Below are 10,729 nucleotides of genomic sequence, written 5' to 3' on the forward strand. Positions count from 1 at the left end.
GTAGCAACAAAAAAGAAGAAAAGGGAGACAAATTGAGGGTGGGGGTTGTTTGGATTATAATAAAAGATACAAGCTGCCATACACTGTTTGGATACATAATATACCAATATTAGTTTAGGACACAATGGCACCCCACCTTTTATTTCTCAACTATTAATTGGGAACTTAATTGTTCGAATATTTTTTTAAGAAGAAAAAACATTGTTCTCACTTCTCACACTAATTTAAATTGGATTTTTGTCCCCGCAATTTCTTCTTGTCAATTTTCATCAATTTCTCCCTAGAAAGCCAACCCGTGGAAGTTGCCACATGAGAATTGAGGTGATAAAAATTAATCAAAATTAACTTGTGATTTTTATTATCTTATTATGTTGGACTATTATTATTATTATAATATTTTAAAAGCACTACACAGTGACTTCCTTGTTGAAGATCCAGCTAAAGGGTAGGGTTTGTGGCTTCATCTTCTGGGCCCATTCTTCGGCCCATTCTTGTAGTTTTTGAATCTTACGAGGCAACCCAAAAACCAAATCCTGGGCTTTCTGGGCTTCACTGTTGAGACCCACAACCTTCTCCAGCTTCCATCTCCCAATCAAGAATTCCAATATGTCAAAGTAATCTGCAATGGTGTAGACAGGGGCGGACCCACTAAGGGGCCGAGGGGGGCCATGGCCCCCCTCCCGGATTTTCAGAATTTTTTCATAATTGCCTTAATTTTTTTCGTTTTTTAATATTAATATCTTTTATTGCCCCAACAAGGAAACATTATTCCCCCCCCCAAAAGAACAAATTTGAATGGTAAAATAATGGGAAAAGCACCCAAAAAAACAACCCCAACCCTATTATCCCCCTTCTCACAGTTTCTCCATTTATTCTCTCCCCAAAACAGGGTTAAAGGAAATTTCTGAAAAAAACTCTTATTAGATATTTAAAATGTCATTTCTGTTTAGAAACTCCTCAATCCCTATTTATTCTCTCATATCTCAACTCTCCTCTCTCCTCTTTTCTTCCTATTTATCTCTTCCGTTTTTTTTTTTTTTTTTTCATATTTATTCTTCCCTTTCTATAAGCGTGGGTTAAGGAAAATTTGGGAAAAAATCTTCTCCACAATTGGGTACTCTTTCTATTTCTCAATTTATTTATTGTTTCTCTCTTTCTCATTTTTTTAATATTTTTTTGATTTTGTTGGGGGTAATTGTATTACAAATTCTTCAAACATACAAAGATGAAATTGCAATACAATTGGGAGATGAAGATCGTCTTTAGCAAATTCGGAGAGCTTGAAGTAGCAACCGAACGAACCACTGATTGATGAGGTTGAGTCACACCTTGATGCTGTCTTTAAGGTAATTGATGCACCCTACTACCAAGAGTTCTTCGCACCACCACCTCCAAGATAAAACAACCTCCAACTAGAAGATGAGGTAGTTCTTCTAGTCCCTTAAAGGAGCCAAAAGCTAGAGCACAACACTTAGACAACTCAAGAAAGAAATGAACTTTGTAAAACAAATAATGTGAGTGAGGAGAGTCACAATAGCACACAATATGCAAGGAAGGGTTGGGTTTATATAGGCCCAAACCACACCTCCCCACAAGGGGAGAATCAATTCTCCACTAATGGAGAATCAATGGTTTGTCCCTCCTCCACTAATGTGAATAAACCCCCTTGACCTTTAAGACCCATGACCAATGTCATGAAGAGCCTCATAACCAAAGTCATGAAGGGCCTCCTTTACTCATGGTGCCTCATTACCACCCTTACCTCAAGGGTCCCACACACAAACAAAACAATTAAATAAAAGAAATGCAAAAACTAATTTTGAAACTTAATATATAGATAATATAGATTTTAATAAAAACCTAACAATCCCCCACAAGTTTCAAAATTGCAAAAAAGGACTCGTGTTGTGACTTTATTAGACACTAAAGGACACATCGTTGTAGGTGTCTTTCGGACTTGAACCTACACTAGGTCTAATGAGTCGCGCTACAAAGTACGGGTAGAGTCAGACTCCTTGAACCTTTCCTCATTAGTGTAGCTGACCGCCCCATCATCCATATCCTAAAGGTTGACTTTTGGAGCTACCTTTTACACTACACATTGGACTTTTGAACCGGCCATGTCCCTTATCTTGGATTCATGAATGTTTAGAGCACTCGCCTATAAGTTCTCATTAGTGGCGGCCAAACCACCTACATCCACTTAGGTTAGTCTCTGATGTGCACCACAACTAACACACCCCCACATTCCTTGGGATTAGACTAATTAAGAGCTTCACTCAACCTTACCCTTGTGGTAGTACTATTACCTTCATCTACACCCTAGAATGGAATAATTATAAATGGTAGTACTGAACCGGTCTTCCCATGACTTCGTTTGTACCCCTTGAACCTAATTCAGGTATTTAGCCTCTTCACATAGGTAGGGTATCCATCATGTGACCCGAGGATAAGGCATTAACCCCATTCCTGTAGATGCAATACACAAGTTTTTGACAGACATAGCCTTTGTGAACATGTCAGCTTGATTCCTTTCTGACTTCACATAATCGATAGCTATCATTCCTTCATCTATGTACTGTCGCACAAGATTGTGTCTAAGGCATATATGCCTTCTTTTACCATTGTACACCTTATTCTTGGCTAAGTGAATAGCCGCTTGGTTATCACAATGTAGTGATACCGATGGCGTCGGTTTTTCCCACAATGGTATATCCGCCATTAAACTTCTAAGCCATTCGGCTGCTTCTCGCCTTCTCTAAAGCTATGAACTCAGCTTCCATGGTAGAACCTATTCCACATGATTGCTTTGTGGACTTCCAAGCGATTGCACCACCTGCTAGTGTAAACACATACCCACTAGTGGCTAAGGATTCGTTTGTATCCGAAATCCAGTTAGCATCGCAATACCCTTCTAAAACTATTGGTTTACCACTATAGTGTAAACTATAGTCTATAGTACCTTTTAGGTACCTTAGTAATCTATCAATTACACTCCAATGCTCTTTACTAGGATTTTGAGTATGTTGACTCAACTTTCCCACCGCAAGAGCAATATCCGGACGTGTACAATTCATAAGATATGAAACTGAACCAATGATTTGTGCATACCTTTTCTGGTTCACTGGTTCACCCAAGTTCCTTTTCAAATGACATCCCACCTCAAAAGGTGTTTTGATTGCTGAAAGTTCATGGTAGCCATACTTTGTAAGTATGTTTTCCACATAAAGAGCTTGAGATAGTGAAATACAATTCCCTTGCTTGATGATCTTGATCCCAAGAATCATATCAGCTTCCCCTAAGTCTTTTGTGTCAAAATTAGACATCAAAATATGCTTAGTTTGATTCACTACTGCCAAGCTCGTCCCCATTATCAACATATCATCTACGTATAGTAGAATAAACACGCCTTTACCACCGTAAAACTTGCTATATAAGCACCTTTCGGCATTGTTGATGATAAAGCCATTTGAAATTAGAGCCTTGTCTAATTTTTCATGCCATTGCTTAGGCGCTTGCTTCAATCCATATAAGGATTTTCGAAGCTTGCAAACTTTTTGCTCTTGTCCTTTTACAATACAACCTTCTGGTTGTTTTATGTAAATTTTCTCTTCTAAATCACCATTTAGAAAAGCAGTTTTTACATCCATTTGATGGATGACCAAGTTATGTATTGACGCAATTGCCAACATAACTCTTATTGAGGCAATTCTTGACACAGGGGCAAATGTGTCAAAATAATCGATGTTTGGTTTTTGCCTAAATCCCTTGACAACAAGTCTAGCCTTGAAACGATCAAGGGACCCATCACTTTTGAACTTCTTTCGAAATATCCACTTGGTCTCCAAAGTTTTAGAGCCAATTGGTAAATCTACCAATTCCCAAGTATTATTCGCCAAGATTGAATCAAGTTCACTCTTGATTGCCTCCTTCCAAAAGATGGCATCTAGTGATGTGATAGCCTCTTTATAATTAAGAGGATCCTTATCTACCAAGTAAACAAGCCACTCATCATCCTTATATTTGGGTCTTTTGAGTCGTTTGTTTGTTCTTGATTGATTTCCATCACTAATACCCAATTGATTGATATTCTCTTCAATTGGATCCAACTCCCCATTGATCAATTGGCTCTCCTTACTTATAGGTAAGGCGGAGTTAAAGGGGAAAATTCTTTCAAAGAACTCAACGTCCCTTGATTCTATGATGCTATTTGGTTCAATAACATCATCCATGGATTTAATTACCATGAATCGGTATGCCGTGCTATTTATCGCATACCCCAAGAACACACAATCACATGTTTTGGGACCTAGTTTCCTTTTCTTGGAATCCGGTAATAACACCTTGGCCAAACAGCCCCAAACACGTAAATGTTTTATACTTGGTTTTCTACCAAACCATTTTTCAAATGGAACCATACCGGTCTTGTTATGTGGGATTCTATTTAATAGATAACATGAAGTCAACATGGCTTCCCCCCACATATCAAGTGGTACATTAGAACTCAACAACATGGAGTTCATCATCTCTTTAAGAGATCTATTTTTCCTTTCCGCTACCCCATTTGATTCCGGTTGGTAAGGAGCGGTCGTTTCATGGATAATTCCATTTTCCTCACAAAACTTATCAAGATTAAAATACTCAGTCCCTCTATCGGTTCTAAGTCTTTTAATCTTCTTGCCAAGTTGATTTTCAACTTCTGTTTTGTAAGATATAAATGCCTTTCCGGCCTCATCCTTTGATTTGAGCAAATAAATCATGGTATATCTAGAATAATCATCTATGAAGGTGATAACATAATTGTTTCCTCCCCTTGACTCATATGACTTATAGTCACATAAGTCACTATGGATCAATTCCAAGAGATCACTCTTTTTATCCATAGTCTTGTGAGGCATTTTGGTTAACTTAGCCTCCACACAAGTTTTACACTTGTCCTTGGGAGATTCCACCTTTTCGGTGATCATCCCTAACTTGCATAGTTTGATGATATATTTTACACTACTATGACCTAACCTACCATGCCACAAATCAAAAGAATTAGACGAAACAACAAAGTAAGCAGAAGAGGTACTAGCCTTTTCAATTACAACATTGGAAATACTAAGTGCAAACAATCCCTCACTAAGATATCCCTTTCCCACAAATACATTGTTTTTAGTGATAATTGCCTTATCACTTTCAAAAGCCAACTTCATTCCTACTTTATTAAGCAAAGGAATTGAAATTAAATTTCGCCTAATATCCGGCACATGGAGAACATTGGTGAGAACAATAGTTTTTCCCGAAGTAAGTTTCAAAGTCACCTTACCTTTTCCCATAACAGGGGCACTTTGGGAGTTTCCCATAAATACCTTTTCATCATTTGAGCCCATGGAATAGGAGGAAAACATCTTGAGATCACCACAGATATGTCTTGTAGTACCGCTATCCAACACCCAATCCTTTGGTTTTTCAACCAAATTGGCTTCTGTGATCATAGCTATAAACACATCATCTTCAACTAGGTTCAACTTTTCAATTTTTTTCTTCTTGAACCTATAATCTTTCTTAAAATGGCCAACCTTTCCACAAACAAAACAATTTCTTCTTCTTAGAAGACTCATCATATTCTTGATGACTTTTCCTCTTCTTGTTTTGCTTGTTGGTTTCCACCAAGTTCGCCTTTAGGCGACTTTCTCCAAGGTCTTTTTCACCTTTGTCTTTGAACCGGTTCCTTTCTTCAATCTTGATCCTTACAACCAACTGGTCTAAGGTCAATCCTGTCTTCTTATGTTTCATAGACATCTTGAAAGCATTCCATGAAGGTGGAAGTTTCTCAATCAAGGCACCGGTTACAAATTCTTCAGGTAAGACCATTTTCTCTTTTGCTAGCTTCCCAACCACAATTTGAAATAAATCAATTTGAGTTGATATTGTGTCACTATCTTTCATAGTAAAATTCAGAAAGCTAGCCACCAAGTATTTCTTTGAACCAGCATCTTCAAGAGAATACTTTTTAACCAAAGCATCCCAAATCGAATAAGCATATTCTAATGAACTATACACATGGTATAAGTCTGTATAGTTCATTAGATAATGCATTCAAAATTCGATTCTTGCATTGGTAGTCCGCTTGAATCCAAGCCACCCTTTTTCCCTCCTTAACAGGATCATTACTTTTTTCTGGCATGGGTTCAGTCAAGGCAAATGCCACCCCAATTTGGGCTAAGGCAAATAGCAACATTTGCCTCCATCTTTTGAAGTTTTGACCTCCAAACTGTTCGATTTTGTCGAACTCAGTGACAATCCTCATCTTACCCAAATCCGGGATAAGATCTGTCACAGTTGGAATTACATTAGTGGGGATTGAATCATGAGTAGCAAGGAATGGATATCTCATACCATCTATGGCAACAAATGTGTCGTCACCTTGTTTGTTGACGTTACCTTCAACGGTATTGTTTGAAGGATCTCCTCCGGTGTTAATTCCATCAACAACCTCAGTGTTGTTGTCTCCGTCATTGTTGAAGTCAACATCTCCAAGACTTGCCATTGGATCTTCCAAATTAATTACCTTAAACTTGTTGGGGGTAATTGTATTACAAATTCTTCAAACATACAAAGATGAAATTGCAATACAATTGGGAGATGAAGATCGTGTTTAGCAAATCCGGAGAGCTTGAAGTAGCAACCGAACGAACCACTAATTGATGAGGTTGAGTCACACCTTGATGCTGTCTTTAAGGTAATTGATGCACCCTACTACCAAGAGTTCTTCGCACCACCACCTCCAAGATAAAACAACCTCCAACTAGAAGATGAGGTAGTTCTTCTAGTCCCTTAAAGGAGCCAAAAGCTAGAGCACAACACTTAGACAACTCAAGAAAGAAATGAACTTTGTAAAACAAATAATGTGAGTGAGGAGAGTCACAATAGCACACAATATGCAAGGAAGGGTTGGGTTTATATAGGCCCAAACCACACCTCCCCACAAGGGGAGAATCAATTCTCCACTAATGGAGAATCAATGGTTTGTCCCTCCTCCACTAATGTGAATAAACCCCCTTGACCTTTAAGACCCATGACCAATGTCATGAAGAGCCTCATAACCAAAGTCATGAAGGGCCTCTTTTACTCATGGTGCCTCATTACCACCCTTACCTCAAGGGTCCCACACACAAACAAAACAATTAAATAAAAGAAATGCAAAAACTAATTTTGAAACTTAATATATAGATAATATAGATTTTAATAAAAACCTAGCAGATTTTATATTCTTTATTTCTTAATTTCTTATACAATTTTATTTTATGATTTTATATTGTGAATAAAATGTCTATAGTTAGTAAAGTAACTAACTACAGTTAGTTTGCATCTCTTAGACTCTTACCTTAAAAAAAAATAATAATAATAATTTGCATCTACTTTTTAGGGTTGAAGTCTGTATTTTTTTTTGTGTTGATACTTTAATTTACCAATATTTTGTTGAAAAAAATATCATTATCAATAATTTACCTATTTTTGTCAAATATGTGTGGGCCCCACAAAATATATGTGGACCTATTCCTTAATATAGTAATATAATTCATAGGTAAGACTCTCAATGGGTCTTATAAGGGCGCACACAATATGTGTGGTGAAAAAGCATTGGTGCTTCCCCAATCTGAGCTTCCATTCTTCGCCCCCCAAATATTAAATCCTGGTTCCACCCCTGGGTGTAGACACCAAGCTTCTATGACAATGGAGAAATGGTTGAAGAGATTCGAGTTTTCACCATCGAACATCAAGTGGGCCGGCATCGTAATGTTCTAACCTAGAGTATCAGCAATTGCTAGCATGGCATCTGTGGGGTCTATCTCTAATAGCTTCTCCATCATCTATTGATATGATTTTTCATGTCGCTTCTCATCAGGTGCAATGGTACCACAGAGATACGGCTAACACAGGATCATCGCTCTGCTTTGCCAACAAAGCTGTTTTGCCATGTGTTATGAATGTTGCCCGTTCTTGAAATGAAGTGAACATGATTCCCATGTACGGAGTAGCTTTTAATAATGGGCTCTATCATTAGACACCAAAAGAGCAAACAAAATGTGAAAGATACACAGATGCATTCATGAGTGGTGAAAATTTCAAAATCTAGATGTTTAGTATGTGTTCTTTTCATACTTTTACTACATATTAGAAGGGTTCTATTGATACTCACTCGGAGCCTCACCTCTGATTCATTTTGTTAGCACTCAAAGGTAGACGTAATGTATGGTGGATAATTGTTAGGAGAACACATACATCTTCGAGACTCAAAATCTCAGTCCCACGATGGTAGTGCATGGGTTTTAATGTCATACCATACAAAATAGATCTTACTAAAATGTTGGGTCCTCGATAGTTATAGTTAGTGTGGCTACCTTGTGCTGTCCAACATTGCATGGTAAATTTTAATTTCGATTATTTAAATAAACATGTGGAGATTTCATCTACTTGAGTGAAAAGAAGAAAAAAAATCAAACTAACTCGAATCGTTGGACCGAACAAACCAAACCAAATGGAATTGTTAATCAAACGCATCTCTTCTTCTCCATTGAATCTCAGTACTCTTCTTCTTCTCTATCAAACAGTCCCACGATCTTTTTTCACAACATCGCAAAAACTCTAATTTCACGACACTGAGTACTAGCACAACCACACCAATAGGTGATACCATCAACGCCATAGATGGATCAGTTTGAAAACAATTGATAGGGTAGACAGATTGAAGATGAATCAGATTGAGAATAAATAAATGAGAAAGAGGGACGGAAAAGAGAAGAGAAAGCAGATGGAGAGGGGAGAAAAGTTAGGCATGCATGGTTCAAGGCATAAGCTTGTCTTCACCTAAAGAGAAAGATTGTTGGGAAACCCTTAGATACGAAAGCAAGTGATCAGAGAGAATGAAGGGAGAAATGAGAGAGAAGTCACCTTGGGGAATAAAAGAGATGGAATCTCTGCTGGTTAAAACATCAATATTTATCAGAAATACATGATGCAGTCCCAACACTAAGCAGCACCAGCTAGGACACAACATTTAGTAAGATTCATTTGATTTTACCTAATGCAAGCATCTCATTAGCTTCAGAGCTTTTGGTGTATTAGTCAAGTAGTACTTAATATGTTTCCACAGAAAAATGCCAACCCTAGCTTTTTAATATGAAAAATTAATAGCTCACCATGCCAGAGATGATAAGGTTTTGTATGGTGCGTTCGACCATATGCATGTTGACACGTCCAGACAAGTATAAATACTTGTTGAGAAGATCTCCATGCCGGTTCTCTTCAGCCGTCCAGGATCGAATCCAAACAGACCAACCATCGGGGCTGGTTCCAGTTGGATCTTTGATCCCTTTGAATCTATTGAGGAAAGATGTGTATGAAGGCAAAGCTTTTTCTGTGATTAGATCGCCCACTAATACCCCCAAGTACTCATCAGGCAATCCTGCTGTTCTCTCACGCAAGCTCAGAAGTTGCTCCATAAATTCATCCGATGGAAGGGATGAATCTGGCAGGAAATCTTGTGGCTGCCAACTTTTCTCCACTGGTTTTAACAGCGGCAAGATATTTTCTCCCACCCACCAACAAAGTGATCTGAGAAGCTCCACCTTCTCTGGTGGTACAGTGGGGATGTTGGTGATCGGCTGAAATGCAGCAGCCACCACAGCAGGGACTGGTGATCGTCGTCCCTGTAAGCTACGGGTGGCGGTTGCTGATGAAGTCTGGGATTCCAGAGGATAATGTGTGAGAGCAGGACTACATTTTCTAGGGAAGGAGAGCGGGTGGCTCAAGACGTAGGACAACTGCATACTGATTTGAGCTGATGAAGTTCTCCTTATGCATGCACTGGGGTGGGATGGGATGATTCTCTATTTATAAGAGTTCTAGGAAACGTGTACAAGCATTGGCATTAGAAATAAAGCCAAGGGCATGCATTGATACGTCCCTCCTTCCAAAGGGCACTTATTGGATTACATTAAAATAATGCTTTGGCTAGTATGATACAATACTCGATACGAGTTGATATGTATACCTCTTAAAATTAATTGACCTATATGATACTCCATATCAATTCTTTAAACCTTGCTCAAAGGAATGGGAAGATTTTCTATTTATAAGAGTTCTAGGAAATGAGTACAAGTGTTGGTCATAGAAATAAAGCCAATGCCAATGCATTGATATGCCTCTTTTTTTTTTTAATTGGACGTATTGAATTACACTAAAATGCATTGGCCAGTATGATACAATACTCGATACGAGATGATACATCTCTTGAAATCACTAAACCTATATGGTACTCATAATAATACTTTAAACCTTACTCAAAAAGCTTTCATTACAATGGGATGTCCCTTATCTAAATTTTAATGCATGCTATTAAAAGTAGTTATCATGGATTTAACATAAGCAGCACCTTATGGGTTGGTTGATGTTTCCATTAGTAGGAATGAGAAACATTTGCTTTCCAATCATAATTGAAACAGAAACATTTCCTTTCAATATATAGAGGTTGGTTTCAACTTTTCTAATGCAAATTTCTAGAAAAGAAAACTTTTCTCATGCCAATTTAATCATTTGGTGGATCATTAGTTAGGTGGAGTTTGATAACATTAAAATTGTTTTTGTGTTCCTCAAGCAAAAGCATTTGGTGGGTCATTCCCTTGAATTGGTACCAATCTACTTTGAATTTTAAAGAAATTGTGGAAAACATGCTGTCAGT

General features: G+C 37.9%; 1 pseudogene; it reads right to left on the reverse strand.

Annotated features, from left to right (window-relative positions):
- Window positions 1-407: 407 nt before the first annotated feature.
- LOC149005572 (stearoyl-[acyl-carrier-protein] 9-desaturase 6, chloroplastic-like) lies at window positions 408-9,818 on the reverse strand (annotated as a pseudogene).
- Between the last annotated feature and the right edge of the window lie 911 nt (window positions 9,819-10,729).

The sequence above is a fragment of the Hakea prostrata genome, chromosome 9, assembly GCF_041222555.1.
Source record: "Hakea prostrata isolate BN-2017 chromosome 9, UWA_Hpros_2, whole genome shotgun sequence".
NCBI classification, from domain to species: Eukaryota; Viridiplantae; Streptophyta; class Magnoliopsida; order Proteales; family Proteaceae; genus Hakea; species Hakea prostrata.